Consider the following 16,140-nt stretch of genomic DNA (forward strand, 5'->3'; position numbering starts at 1 on the left):
GGTGGCGAAGGTGGATGTCAGGGGCAAGGGGCTCCCGAAAGCCACCCGGGTCGAGTGGCGGGTCAGACCCCTCCGGACCGGGCTCCGGTCACTGTCCTTCTCGGAAAACCAGGGAAACCCACCTTTTCTTATTTCCAGATGCACCATCCTCCTCCCCACCCTGTCGTGCCTGGATGTTTCGGTGTTACCTGGGCTTGACTTGGCGTGGCAGGAAAATGCGTGTGTGTAGGGTGAAGCCGTGGTCTGCAGTGGGGAGTTTTGGTGGCTTGGATTGATAGTGGGAGCGCTTAATGTAAAATGGTTGTGTCTCTATTTCATTGCTATTGATTTTCATGGTTTTTCCCTCCTTAATGTATTTTTAGAAACGTGAATGTGGTGTACGTTCTCGTGTGCTGTACGTTCAGAGTAGCTAAAATCAAACAGATACATGGAAAACCCCAGCAAGTACAGCAACGTTTCCATACACAGGGCGTCTGAAGCCTTAGTACTTTGCTGGGTTTAGTTAATAATTGCTCGATTTTTGTAATTCATATTGTATGGAAACTAATTGCTGAATTGAAGGTTTACCAAATGTCACAGCACTCCAAAATCATCTTTCTCAGACATCTGAAAAATAAATCTACTGAACTTTTGTTAAGAGGAAAGGCCAGCATCATTCTGAGAATCCTCCACGTGAAGTTTTTTTTAAGGCAAGCACTCTTGTAAATAAGAAGTAGTAAAGTATGGCTTTAGTCAGTGACTACTTAAGTGTAGTCTTAAGTATGCTTAAGATCAGTAAATTTCTAGAGGAAATGAAGTCTTTAACAAATCTTGTCTTGCTGCTTCTATCTGTAAGGAGAGGGAGGGAAACAAAACCAGTCAGCTCTGAGGTTGATACCAAATCAGTCCTTATTCTAAGGAGTAACTTGCCCAACATAACCCAAAAACTTCCTAAATGTCTGTTATTTTGCTTTTATGGGGGGTCCTTGAGCTGTGGTCTCTTAAATCAGTATGAAGTGGGCCTGCTTCTCCTCTGATACTAGTTTAGCACCAGTGTTAACTTCATTAACTTTAATGGAGCGGATTTGCATTAATGTGAAAAGTAATCAAGAAACCCGTATTTTCAGAAGGGCCCCTGTAGTAGTGACGTGACAAGCTCTGATTCCTTCTCTCATCAGACCCAATTACGCCACCCTTACTCACGCTGAGTGGTACTTTACTGCGCAAGTACTCCCTGCGATGCTTGTATGACTACTTGTGTACTACAGTACCAATCCGGGTGAGGTAGAGTGGCGCTTATTTTTTCGTAACTAGTTTTTTGCCCTTCCCTTGAAATAAGAATATATTGGATAACTATTTTTCTTGGGTCATGAAGAAAACGTCTGAGGATTAAATGTAAAGCTGCTGTGTGACCGTACCAAAAACCCCCTGTTTAAGACTACCAGTGCTACCAGTGAAACAGGCAGGTAAGTTTCCTGTGTGTTTAGCTTTTCCTTGTTGCTATGGAAAGTAGGAAAAAGATTGTTGAAAAATTCATTATCTTGTCCTGAAATTCCTCTGTGCCTGAGGGAATCCATCCATACCTACATGCTGTGTTCAAGTTGGAGTTGTTTTTTTTCCCCTTCCCCTCCTTTTCCAGAACCCCCCCAAACATTCACATGCATTGTTTAAATGTTTGCTATTGAAATCACTGGCAGCAGCATCAGGCCCTCAGTTGTTTTTCTTTAAAGCAGTTGATAATGGCTTGGGTGTGATGTTGTAGAAAGATAATATTATCTGGTGTGTCCACAGCTCAGATCCACTGTCTTCTTACAATCTCAGAAGAAAGCGCCGTACTAAGCAGCCTGTAAAGAAAATATGTCTAACAAAGCAGAACTGTCTTCTGCCTTTATGCTCTTATTTATAAATCTCTTGAAAGTTTGCTTGATACTCTTTCAGAACAAGACACAATTCTTTCATGTTTGTTTCATGTTTTCACTTCCTCATATGACTGTGTTCATTGCGAAGCTTTTGTGTCACTGATTGAGATGTTATTGTAATTAACATTAATTATGCAAACTAGATTGTTTTTAGAGGCTCTCCAACTCTGTATTGATACTGTCAACTTGTTTGTTTGTTGAACAAAAATCCACACATTTCACCATTCTCAGAGAAAATAGATCAACCGACTCCAAATTAATATATGCGTAGGAAACCATAGCAAAATTAAGCTATTTTAGCTCAAACGACACATTGAATCTTGACAGAGATGGTGAATACAGAACAGTTGGATCTGAAACATCAAGGCAGGGTGAATGGGGGGAGCAAGAAAGAGGACTAGGTACAGCCATTTGGGGAGGGTGTTTACACTGCACAGTTCCACCACATTCTTTCCAGATAGACAGTACTAGATTAATTGGGCCAAATTCTGTAGTCTCTAATTGAGCAAAACTCTCACTGAAGTATACTGGGGCTGTCTGCTTGGTTGTGGACTGCTGAATTTGTTTGAGAAATGGAGAAAAATGGCAGTTTACTTCATTAATTTTTTAGAACATCTTGGATTTTAGACTCAGAGAAGATACTTTAATTTGGTTTAGAAGGTGTTTTTAAAAAAGAAAAAAGCTTACTAAAAATATCATTGCAATATGTGTTCACTTACAAAAAATTCCCTATAGCAATGGTAACATTTTACAATTTTTTTATAATGTTAATTATAGTGACATTCACAAAAGTCTCTATGTCTGATTTTGAATCTCTCCCTTGAAACACTTCTGAGCTGAGAAGGACTTTAGAATCTCTCCCTAGAAATCGCAATTGTTGCAATATTTATATATTGTATTGCTGTGTACTCTCAGGAAGAAAAAAAAATAGGTGTGGGGAGAAGAGTTTAAATGAGAATTTGTTGTCACGATATCAAATCTGAAAATACATGCAGACTGGCAGATTACTCCCTGTCTTAAAAATTAAGTCTCTCTAATTTCCCATTTAAATAAGCAAAATTTGGTTTGCAGTTTGCTTTGGGTAATGAAAGAGAGGGTTTTTGTTTCTACTTTTGGTGCAGTGGTCCTCTGGAAAGTTAGAAACAGTGCCCTGGGGCTCAGCAAAGTGGAGGGTGTATAATTATATGGGAAGGCTCCATAGCATCACTGAGTTAGCATTAGCAGCTGAGTGAGTTTGTTAAGCTGTAGAGATGGTATTATGGAAATCAATAAAATGCTGATTTCTTTTTCTTATTGCAGATTCCATGTTAAAGAAGATGCTATTTGTTTGTCTGCCTTCCACATAGGCTTGCCAAACCATTAGTTGATTTGGAAAGGCAGGTTCTTCAGTTCTGACAATAAGTAGTCGGATTTTTTTTTTTTTAAAAAAAAAACTCTCTTAAATCTTTATTTATTAGATTGTCTTCCAGAAATCGCACTAACATCCTGGCCTGCAAGTGGCTTCAAGTGTGTCTGTTTGTCAGCAGAGGCAAAAGTGAAGGTCACTTATTTTTCTTATGACATGCTGGTGTGGCATTGTTTGTTGTAGCTCAAATGCTGTATGTTCCTGACATCCCTGTTTCAAATTAAATTATCTCGAGTGTTTGGAGGGTTCTGATGAGATGTGCTGAAATCCATGGTAAAAATAAAAGAGAAATAGTGACCTCAACTGTTTTCAGAGATGTGAGTCAGGAGGGCTGATATTAATCACTGCAAGATCCGTAATATGCGTTGGCCTTTATTTCTTTGTCTCAAAGCTTCTCCTGCTTTCATACTAGAAAGACAAGTAACCAGATCATTCATCATGTTAAGCGCTTACAGAGAAATGACAGATCGACAGCCTTATGTTGAGCACTGTGTAACATACATGATGCATTAAGTTCTGATGATCTATATAAAACATTTTAATTGGGAGGAGCAGTAAATGGGAATGGCTGTTGTCTAATCCAAGGACTTTATGCTTTTTTTTCTTTTTCCTGATTGAAATTAAACTGAAGTTCATAATCAAATTATTTTGTTTTAAAATGTCTGTATGCTGTGACCCTCAATAAAATACTCTGAAACATTTTATTCAAGCTAAGATACACTAAGGGCTTTGGGGGAACCTCCAAACCTGTCTGCCTTAGTGGTGGACAGCATAACTGATGGTAATCCGGTAGATTTTATGGAAGGTGGACTTTATAGGAAGGTCCAACTCAGCAGCTTCTTCAGGGACACTGCAGCGAGCATCTGTTTTGTGACATGTGAGCGGCGTATGTACAGAGTTCAGATATCGTGAGGCGTGCGGAGCATGTTCTTGTATGAATAGAAACAGTTCAAAATGCCGGATTTATGATGCAGGCAACAGTAAAGGTCAGCAACTTGGAAAATTAATAATATGGTTCGTGTTGACATTTCAGAGGGAATTCTGATGGGGGCGTGGTTCCAGCGAATGTAAACTTGCCAGCCCGGCGGTACAGATAAAATAGGCAGCCCTTCTCTTATCTCTTTGGTAACCCAAACCTTTTTACTGAGAAACCAGCAAAATTATGTTTATATTCTCCCTATGCTTTATTGTTTCTGCTAATCTCTAATTAAATAGAGCCAGTGAGAGCCAGCGTGGTGCTTTCAGTGCCCAACTACAGCTTAGAAATGACACTCCGCTTTCTAATGATTATGAGCCCATGAAGTCACAGGAAGGGCGGGGGAGTTGGACTAACGTAGTAGGCAAGTAAATTCCTGATTCTCTAAAATATTTGCCTGTAGTCGTAGTGATCTACAGTACTTCATATCTCTGGCATTGCCATGGGTGTCCAGTTAAGGACAGTTTAAGAACACTGGAATGAAAAAAAAACAGGAATGAAGAGATCTCAGCTGAACCTGAACAAAACATTTTTAGGTCCTACTGTGTGAAATGGAGAGGAAGGTCCCCAGAAATAATGAGGATAAGGTTTTTCGTAATTAAAATTACAGTAGTGATGGTGAGTCTGAAAAAGTAGCTCCTAGATAGACAAGGAATTGTAGTCACTTCGCTGTCTTTTCATAAGCTGTTACTAATGTGGTTAAAGCATTAGTTCTGAGAACAAGTGCGTTGAGAGCTTGGATTCTTCTTTAAAATTTAGAAGTCTATATTCATATATTTGCTGTGGGGCAAAATAAAATACTGCTTGTTTGATTATCCAAAATCAACATTCTCATTAAAAAAAAAAAACAAAACAAAACAAAACAACCAAAACCACACACCCTGCTTTTTGTTGAAATGAAGTCAGATATTCCTGTGGATGCCTTTTTCACTTTTGGCTACCTTTTATTTTTTTGCTTTATTCTAAGTATCTTTTCATCATCTGCTTTATTTCTTTCTGTCCTGCTGAATTCCTTTTCTGTCGTTTTTGATTCCTTCCACTTCTTTCCAGCCAATTTTTTTTTTTTCCATTTGTTGTTGTTCTTTCTAGTCTTAATCAACTACCAGTGTTGCTGCTTGCTTACAGAATCACATTAACAGCTCTAAATAACACAGCTCAGTGCAGGGTACAAATAAATAGCAACTGATCCTTCCTTAAAAAGCTTACAGTGGGAATGTGAAATCTGGGGGACTGGCATCCAGCTCCTGTTTTTTGTGGCCCACACTTCTTGGTTTTGGTATGAAGAGTGGTTATGCTGCTGTCATGCAGTGCTAAGGCACATGTTGAGGTATGCGGTGCCAGTAATATTTAGTGTCCTCTGCCCTTGGCAAAGAAAAGGTTCAGCACCTCTGACCCATAGTCCAAAAGGAAAACGTGAAGGGAGAGCCTGTTGGAGGTGTGACATGAGTTGGTGCAGTCATCCAGGAGGAGTCAGAACCACAGCCAGGAATAATACCCAGGTGTCATCAGCTTCAGACACATGCCCTGTGCTGTAGCAAAGCAGGTTTTTTGCTTCTTCTATGCTTTCTGGAGCTCACTTCTATTTTTTTATTTCTTCTGCTTCTGTTTATTTGGGTGTCTTCTCTGTTTTAGTCTTTTCTCATCTTTAATATGTCATGGCTACTTGTGACCTCTCAGACTGCATCGCAGGGATGTTATTAAGACTGAGTGGGTTTTCCCTCATCCTGTGCTGGAATATTTGGCTGTTGCCAAAGAAATTGAGGTCAGAATCAGGGCCTCTTGAATACCATGCACCAAAAAGTATGTATGTATGTGTTGAAGGTACCAAAATACTATTTAAAAACAAACAAACAAGATTTGTGAAGTTAAAAAAGCTAGTATTCAGTTTGTGATGCAATGTGAGAACTAAGGTATAAAATGAGATAGGTTTTCTGTGGTGATGTAAAGGAAAAAGGTGCAGCCTTTTTAAGAGAACAGTTAAACTATTAAACCTTTTTAAAGGAACACACCAGTCCTTTGCTGAACCTGCTAATTTGAAGGTTTTTGGAAGGTAAGCGGCCTTCCTTCCTGCGAGAGGGAACATACCTGATAGTAAAGTTTCTAAACAGCTGAAGTCTCTAGGCCTGGTGGTGGTGATGGTCTTTGCCTGATATCAAGTGGAAGAGGTAGCAGCCAGGAGTGCAATGGGAACTTGCCCAGGAATGCAGGAATCCTTCCAGCATTCGGCCAACACAAGGAGGCTGGTTTAACTGCCCTTTGATTTAGAATATTTTTAATTTATTCCCTGTTTTCAGATAATTCAGCACAAAATCTAGGGAAAGGCAGTTTCTGTCTTTTCACATTGGCAGATTTTTATGGCATTCCTTCCTTGGAAAGTCCAAAAGGGGGAAAAAAAAAAAACTCAGGTATAGTCTTCTACTCTCCCCCCTGCCATGTTCAAAAAGAGATAGTCTTCCCTTGTTCAGAGTAAAAACTGTGATAATCCATTTCCTTTGCTGTGATAATCCCTTGCCTGAATGTCCCAGTAGCATAATTTGATTGTGGTGCTTGGACAGCTATCATACTTCTATAAAACAACAGTGTTTGAAAGGTTATAATCCAAGAAATCCAGAGTTAGAGTGCTTACAGCAGTGACTAATTGCATGTTAGTGAGTATTACTGTATCTTCCTGAGTTATGTCCCTCATTGGTCAAGACAGACTTGCAGATGAGTTCTTAACATGTTATTTAACAAGACGGTAGTGCTCTGTGTTCAAATTGCTTGTTGTATGTTTTTATTCTCCCTCCCCAATGTAGGGTTCAGCCCTCCTTATCAGTTTTATGGGAAAGCCACAGATCCAGATTCATTCTGGAGCTGTTGCAGCATGAGTGAACAAACTGCGTAGGGCTTCTTTTAAGATCTATGAAAGTAGCCTGTGCTCCTTATCCAAGAAAAGTTAAGATTCCTCATTATGTCTGGGGCTTTTCTGTGGCTTTTTGTCTTATTTTTGCTTTTTTCTTTCCCTTTCTTCCCCACTTCAACCCCAATTCTGAAGGAGCTGGAGGAATTACCAAGCCCAGCCTTACTCACATCTTTCCAGTCAGAAGAGGGTGGGGTGGGAAAAGTCTGCGTTGGACTGCAGATGTTCTCTCTAGCCCCTTTGCCACCCCCAAGTCACACTTCTTCAGCTTGAAAAACAGAGGAAAAATTCCTGCTTGAACACTTTTTCCTATCTTTAATGAGAGATTAAGGAAAAATCCTTCTTTTACAAAGAAAGGAAGTTGTGTAGGTGAATGTATCTAGCAGCCTTTAGCAAAGGGTCACCACCATAGGGGTGCTGCTTAGAAAGGTTGCCAAATCCTTCCAGACTTGCACCAGACTGTTGTGAAAGGCTGCTATGAAATGAAGGAGCTATATAGCCAGTGTGTGCATGCGTATTTCTGAAGGTTATGCTGGATTTCTGCCATGCCACAAAACTGATTAGAATAATTTATAATAAAAAGTGGGGCATGGATTTAAGAAATGGATAACGTGATGGGGGAAGGAGGGAAGTGGATGGCAGGGAAGGCAAATCTGAAGGTTTTCCTGGTCAGTGGATGTACCCCAAAGTGTAAATTTTCTACTACTGTCTGTAGGAAGAAGCTACAGCCCTCACTTTTGTTGTCAGAGATGACTGCTATATACTTGGCTTAATATACATATTGCATGCTTATGTGTTGCTGTTTGTTTATTTACTTGCAGTAGGATTCAGGATATTCCAGGTGCTTTCCAGGTGCTTACAGATAATCTCTGTTCCAAGGACTTCACAAATCTGAGAGAGGCCAGAGGAAAGTAAGTAGGTGGGAATTTACAGGTTAGTACTGAGTAACAAAGTGAGATTCACAGGATGCGGGGCCCTTGAGAGGAGGGCGAGTGTGTGGCAAAGGTGCTGTGCAGGTGAGGTGGGGAGGAGGATACACACAGTGGCCTCCATGAAAGAAACAGGCACCGTGCAGACAAGTGCTCTGACTGCTGAGCCTTCTGTCTATTCTGCATTTATCAGCCATCTAGGCCTAGTAAATGTGTGCGTTTTGGTCCCTGGTGTGTCTGGAAAGAAAAGAGATCCTTTGCTTTGCTTCTGCATTACAAGTCAGTCCTTGGTCAGTTTAGAGCTCCTGACACCTGATCTGTCTGTTGGATGCTTTCCCCTGTATTTGTCATTGCACGATGTGACGGCTGTGTAAGTGGACTTATTCTGTCATGTTCTGTGCAGAGAAATGCTGTGAAAATGAGAAAGCAGGGGAATGAGGCATGTGAGGTGTGTGCGTGCAACAGTCAGAAGCAGCATTGGGGTTTTGCACGTGCATTCCTTGGGGCACAGTGTCATCGTCTTCAGTTCAATTTCTGCTGCGATTAAGGCCCCTGAGCATGTCTGTAACACAAAACAGAAAACAGAAAGAAAATGTTTTCAGCCGTCATTCTAACATTGCTTATGTGCGTATGAATCATTCCTCCTCCATCTGGAAGGATGAGATGCAGAGCTCTCTTCTAAGGAGGTATCTAACGTACATCCTCATAGCAGCCAGCAATTGGCATGACAAAAGGGTTACAGCTAGTGGCTGGCACTTTTCCCATCCATCTTGCCACTGGAAACATAATGCTTTTGCAATGTGCTTGTTCTTCAGGCACCAGTGTGCAGAGACAGTCCTCAGGACACGCAAACAGAAGAGCAGTTGCATGTTGTTCGCTTTTGTTTGTGGTGCTTCCTCAGTGGCCCAAGAACTGGCAAGTGGGAGTAACAGCAATGAACTGGTTTTCTTTGAGTGTGACATGGAGTGGATGGGAGCAGTGGGGTAGTTCCCTGGAGAAGGTGAGCAGCAGGGCATCTGGCACTGCCAGTGTAACATCAAGTGTGGGAGAAGATGTTTTGCTTCTAACCTTGTATGCTTCGCACAGCACAAGGCAAAATTTAGTAGTATTGAGTGCACAAGGAAAAAAGTCTGATTTTTAAAAATGTCATACATTCTTCATGTAAACTGACTACCTTGTATATATTCTGTCCTTCACTTGATTTGCAAGACCAAGGCCCTGACTCAATTAACTTAGTCTCAAACGTTCCTGTGATGTCAAGAAAGAATTTCATTGCCCATCTTTTTGTAAAGGGGTGTTTAATGTGGTGTCAGAACGGGCAGTAGAAAGAAGGGCCCATTTAATCTCAGTACTCTGCTTTAACAAATCTATTGTTATCTTTCTCTGTTGCTGAGCGTGACTGGAAATGTCCTCGTCTTGCAGCAGTGACCAGTTCGATGCGCAGTTCAAACCTAAATGTAGAAACTTGGATGTTCTTCTGGTGAAGCTGCTTGAGGCACTCTTGAAACTCACCAGATGCATGCCCATGGGATTGGACGTGCCTTTGCTGTTTCCGTCTTTTGAAGGACAGTTGGAGATGAGGTAGAGGAGAGTTTGGGGTACACTGCCTTCCCCCAGCGCCTTTGGTGCACTGAATGAGCTGGTGTTTGGACCCATTGTTCTCAGAGCTGGGACCAGTGGCTCTTTCTCCCTGTGCGAACAGGAAGAACCTCTCTGCTCTCCATTCCTGCTCTGCATTTTAACCAGCGTCTGTTCTGCAGGACAGGCTCATTTCTGCTGCAGGAGCTGAGTGTCATCTCTCTGTCTTGCTAAGGGTAGTCTGGAGGTTTAGGGCACTGCTTCTGCAAGAGCTCAGCCAATTTGGGTTGGGGTGGGAATGGCAGGGATTAAATCATCCGTCTGCCTCACCTGAGGGAGCTAAGCATGGAGGATACAGACTTGTGGCCACTGCTAGTGCCTTGTATATGAAGTGAGGAACTTTGGCTTTTTGAAGGACAGGTTCCTGTCTTAGCACATGGATGGGGAAACCTCCTTTCTGTTTCTTTGTGATGGATGGCTTTAAGATGCAGCCCTGTTCTTAACATCTCTTATTAGCTGACTCTAGACAGGGACATGCTGAGCTCAGGGGTGCGAAGTACTGGCCTGTTTCCTACTGTACTTTGGGTTTGGGGGTAGGGAGATGGTCTGTAGGCTTTCTGCAGTGGAGTTCCTGTTCTGAGGTGAGAACAGCTGTGCCCCTTTCCTTCGGAGCTGTTGTGACTGCAGGCAGGGATTGTGAAACCCTCCTGTGCTGCTGAAGCTGAACACTGCATGAGAGAGACTGTATCTGTCTCTTCTCTCCCAAAGTGCTTTTGGGAGGACGCTCTGGAGCTGGCATGTGAAATGGTGTCATAGAAAGCCTCTCTGCACTGGAGAATGAAATACTCCTGCATATTAGGGCTCAGGGCTGGCTTTGTATCTGGGGAGAGCTTTTCTTTTACTGTGTCTCAAGCTTCTGCTTTTATCTTTCCTCTGATACACAATAGCCTGGAGAAGACCCATCAGGCAGGGATGCTCTGTTACTTTCTCTAGCTTCATGACTGATGTTTATAATATAGTGTAATAAACATTTCTGGCTTATTTCAGGGTGTGTACTTGTGTGTGAAAAAGATTTGGATATGTTAAGTCTGCCATCTTTCTTACCTGTGCCTGAGATATCTGCTTAGAGTCTTTCCTGATACGTAACAGCTATGGAAAGGAAATAACACTCCCCATGCTCCTGGAAACATTTCGGTAACTTGACTTTGGTAAGCAGTACAGTGGTAATAGGGATGAGGGGGTGATACGTACAGTATCTTGCATTGCAAACTGGCTTCTGGATCCTGCAGAGTGTGGTCAGCAGGTGGAGGTTGTTCACATTGCACACTTCATCTGCAGTTGCAACATGCTCCGTGTATATAAATTCAGCTCTGCTTTTCTTTGTGTGACAGGTCAAAGCCTGGGGACCCCTGAGGCAGAAGAATTACATTGCTCTGTGTGTTTGTATGTGTACACTCAGCAGGTGTATTTTCTCCTGTAACACGTTCAGTATCTTCCAGCCCAAGTCAGCTGTGGGTATTGCCCCTTGCTGAGAGGCTGAAGACCAGGTTCTCATGGCCTAAATTCCACCTAAGGCACTGTACTTGAAGGCCAGGAGTCAGCTGAAAGGAAATAAAAGATACAGGGACTTAAGTGCGATTTAGGGAATGTGAATCCAGCTTCTTCTCTCCTGTGACACCAGTGTGCCATAAGCACCTAATGTAGGAAGCTAGTAGTGAACAGGCCAGGCCAATTGCTGTATTTTCACTTCCCAAAGTGTTTCCAGACATACTGAACTGGACTCCCCACCACTAACTCAGCTCCAATATGAATTCTCAAGCCAATCCCATCCGTGTCAGGCAGAGCAAAGAACCTGATCCAAGCAGTGCCGCTTATTGCTGAAAAGGTCCTGACATCTCACAGCATTTATCTTCTGGAGGGTAACTGGAGGGGTAGGGGAGAGGCCTGGAGCTATGCTGGTGCATGTGTTGTTTTTGTGGGTTCTTTTGTTTTTCCTTCTTAGGAAGTTTGAAAGCTTGCATTGCACCCGTGTACTAGAAGGACTAGGCAGTGCCCTGTTACCCATCAACACCAGATAGATCTGGTGTTGGATGAGGGAGACACCTGGGCTCTTGGACAAGAGGTGCTGAGGGTGCTTTGCAGCATTCCCAGCACACTCGGCTGTGGGGCAGCTGAGCCCTCCGGGGCTTGCTTGTGGCCATAAAGAGTGCGATCTCTCACTGTGTTGGCCCTGGTAATCTCTGACTATCAATCATCCTCTTCTCATTTGGAAGAACTTTGACTTAATAATTATGAGAGATACATCAGCTTGAGTAATTTCTGTTTGAAGATATTAAGCTCTGTGAATACTGAAGAATATCGTACCCGAAGCTTTTGAGCACTTCTGACTGTAATGCAGTGCTGTTCTTGGAATGATTTGTTTCAACTATAGGGCCAGTTTAAATAGAGCTATTTAAGTATATGTTGCTGTTCCTCATACATCAAAAAGTGAAGTTCAGTGAATAATGAGTTATCATGGAGCACCACAATGAGATAAGAACTCATCATAGCTTTGCAATAAGTGGCAATGTCATTAAAGGAAAAAAGACTTTTTGTCTATAAGCTTAATTGGAAAAGCCAGAAATCTTGACTGGAGATTTTTAGCATGCTGACCAACTGGAATATATTGTAATAAGAGCAAATTTCTGTGTGCAGAGGGTGTCCAAGATTTTGATTGCTGTGTGAGCCACATGGCTGTGGGATATTTTCCTACATATGCCTTTTATGTAGATAAGTGACAGTACCTGATTTCTGGTCCTGGAAGGAAAGTGTAGTACATTATTATTGAACAGCTTTGCAAGATGCAGTAGTTGTCATTAAAACTCAGCAGTGGACAGTGGAGCTGTATTTGGCAGGTGTGGACTTTTTTTTAAAAAAACCTTTTAATGGCAATGACTTGCAGTTATATCATGCTGTAGTTTTAAACTGTGTAAGTCCGTTTGACTTGTTTATGTTCTCATTCAGATCTTTAATGTGCACACAGAAGCAGCTGGTTTCTGGGATTGCTGATCATATGGATTGGAGGTGGGGATGACCAGCCCTGGTGTACAGGGGTATTAAGCATTCGCTCTTTCACTGAGGTTTGTAACACAGCCGCTACGCTCGAATTTCCCTGTCTGCAGAATGTGGGTTCATCCTGCAGTTTATAAAGAATTTTAAGAGGAATGATGTGCAAGATCCATGCCACTCTTCTTCCCTTTGTGGTGCTTACTTTAACTTATTGCTTTTAGTAAGTAGAATCATCGTACCGCTGTGGTCTCGGTGATAGTTAGCAGGACACCACGATCTGCCCATCTGCAACAGCTCTGCTGGAAAGGTCTAATCTGCAGGAGCCCTTGTTTGCTCTTAAGGATGAAATGCAATTGAGCATCTGGTGAAGGCTGTTCTATGGTAGAAATTAACTATAAATATATACCTGGGGATTTTTTAATCATTAGGCTTAAATTGATTATTTCCTACTAGTTGTAGGACTCCTAAAAATTGCTTTTTCTCCTTTCATAAGAAAAACATTAGTTTGGTGGGCAAATGCTATGCTGTGGGTAAGATGTGGCAACAATAATGCATGAGGAGCGGTGTGAGAAAAAAAGACAGCTTCCTGCTCTGTGTTGTTTCTGATTTCCCCCCCCCCCCCTCCTAATTACGTGGAGTTGGAAGAATGAGCTGGTAGGATATGAATGTTGCCATCCCATAATAAGAGTTGTGGTCATGGGTGCCATGCAAGTATGAAGCTTCGAGAGACTGTGATGTGTTTTGAGGACAGACCAGGAATAATTCAGGCCTGCACACGGCTTTCTCAGGTAGAAGGTAAGCTAAGGGAATGTCTACAAAGCTAGAGCCCAAAGCTGGAATTGTGCTCCCTGTTCCAGTTAAACCAATACATAAACAAACCAGTTCACTTGATGTTCCCATTAATTTGGACTGCTTACCTTTCCAGTTTTTCCAGCTTGTGATTTGAGCAGAATGAGCCAGTAGGAAAAATGACAGTCTGGAACTGGCTTGACTTGTCTCCGTCTCTCCCCGGAAAGCCAGTTTCTTTTCTACCACCAAAATAGGGACTGGCTCCACAGCTATTGTTCAGGACACCTGAGACTCCACAGCAAAATCATCTGCTGCTGCCTAGAAAAGGGACAGCAAAGGAAAACTTGCAATCCTTTGCCAGCTCTTTCTGCACCTCTCTACCTACTATGGCTTTTTCTCCACTGTACAAATGGTGTAGCAGCTGCGGCTTGAAAATCACTGGGGCTTTCTCCTCACCCTGGGGCATTTAACTGTATCCAGCCCTGGCACCTTTACAAGCACAGGCAGCAGAAGGTGCGTGTGGGGCCAGTGTCCTGTCTGTGCCGAGTGTGCTGCTTCTGACAGCCATGCTCTGCCTGTGTCTCCTTCCAACATGGCCACAGCGCACGAGGTGGGCTGGCCCACGGAAAGACAAGTTGCACTGTTCTTCTGACTTGAGGCCTTCAGGCCTGCGATGACCTTGAGCCTTTTGTCCCTGAAGATACTAGGGAGTAGCATGAATAAAAGCCTTTCGTTTATAATGGAGAACCAAACACTTGGGTTACTGAGGGATCTCTGGGACCGGTTGGAGCGGGTTTTCCCACTGTGTGTGTGTGTGTGAGATGAGGCATGGTAGGGAGAAGGAGACTGGGTACTCAGTACAACGTTTAATTTTATTGTGTAACTCCACCGCAGCATGCTCATGACGTGTGTTTCTGACTTAATCAGGAACACTGAAGGTGCAAAGCCCCTCCGTGTCCTCCATGTTCCAGGAAGTCCTGACAAGCTTCTGGCTAAACAGCCAACAAGTCCACGGAGTCCCTTTGGTGCTTTGATGCCTGTGGAAAGAGAAGTTGGCAGTGGGAGTAATTTTCTAGCTTGTGTTGCTGACTGTGACAAAAAAAGAAAAAGTCAGCTTTCTTGACCTGGAACGATGCTGAGGCTGTGTGGAGGCTGGAGAACGCAGCCAGTGGTCTTTCCTTCATGCCTTGGGTCTTTTGAAAGAGATTTCTTTGGTATCAAAGTAGACCCTAACCTTCCTTGGAATCTCCTGGTTGAATTCAGAGGTCCGTAGCTGAGATCTGAGGCCTGCCTCCTCGGGCTCACTTCGCTATCAATTTTTATATGGGGCACTAGTATAGACTTTGATGTACTGTATTCTCAGTCATGACTGGGGGCTCCATGCTTTTGTATGTTGCCTGTATATCACTGGATACAGCTGGCATGCTCACCTACCAGAAGTGTTTCTTTTGTTTCCTTGATACTGCTAGAAGCCATTCTCAAGTATGTTCTGCCAGGCAAAATAAAATGAAACCCATGAATCTCGAAAACTTGGAATCTCAAAGACGACGAAGTAGGGAAACTGTATCTTTGGCAGCACCAAGGCCCTCTGACACAAAAGATCACAGTAGTGATCCATGTCTCTTGAGACTTGGAGATCGGGGGCTGGATTTCTCTTCTTATACTGAAGGCTGCCAACCTCTGACCAAAAGAAAGAGGAGAGAAAAAAAAAAAAGAAATTTAAGTTTGTTTAATTGGAAGAAGAAAAAGGGATATGCTGAAAACCTGTGACTGAATTGGCTTGAGCTTACGATCGAAACTCTTGCAGTAATTGGCTGTGATCTACTATAATGTTCACACGCTGTACGGGGGTGGGTTTTTTGTTTGCTGCTGGCTTGCCTTTTAGTCTTGTGTGTGCACGAAGAGGAGGGAATAGCATGTCAGGTGGCGAGAGGCAGGAAACAATCTCCTACGTGTGCATCTAAGGGACTGACGCTCAATGACTGGAGTTGGGAGTAAACCACGTCTTAGACCAGGAAAAAATAAACTCAGTAAATGAAGCAGCTAGAGTAGTTTAGTGTGCAGAACAGAGCCTGGCAGAGGAGGTGCTGGCTGCTGCACTGCACGTCTTCCTGGCCTGAGTGATGTTGTGTCGGGGAGTTGTAGAGGCTGAAATCCTCTGTGTTGGTTCTGAATCTGGCATATGTGTTAATCGAGATTACCATAGGCTCCAGTGGGAGAAATGGAGAGCATTGCAAACTCTCAGAAGGTCATTTGAATGCTGTGTACTTGCGTGAGGAATACCACCTAGGAAAGGGGTATTCCTCCTTCTTTAGAAGGAACTAGACATCAGCTGAGACCATTTGCTTTAGCGTTACACAGTAGTGTAAAACTCAGTCATGGGATCTTTATTTTTGAATAGTTAGCAAATTGGGGAGTAGTGATAGAAGTGATTAGAGCCATGATTAACTGTGTTGCTTGTGATTTTGTGGCTGAACCAAAAATGTGGGTTGGTTTGAATTGAAAGATGAAAAATTTCTTTTGCTAATATGAAAAATTAAGATTTTTCGGTAATCCTAAACCCAAGTATTTTGGATTGTCTAAACTCCTTTAGGTTAAAGAGTAAGTGATTGAAAATA

The 16,140-nt window shown here is 42.6% G+C and overlaps 1 protein-coding gene across 2 annotated transcripts in view; it reads left to right on the plus strand.

Moving 5' to 3' along the window:
• Positions 1-16,140, plus strand: part of SERTAD2 (SERTA domain containing 2) — an 84,669-nt gene that overhangs the window by 845 nt on the left and 67,684 nt on the right. The window lies entirely within an intron of this gene.

This window comes from Strix aluco, chromosome 3 (assembly GCF_031877795.1).
Source record: "Strix aluco isolate bStrAlu1 chromosome 3, bStrAlu1.hap1, whole genome shotgun sequence".
NCBI lineage: Eukaryota > Metazoa > Chordata > Aves > Strigiformes > Strigidae > Strix > Strix aluco.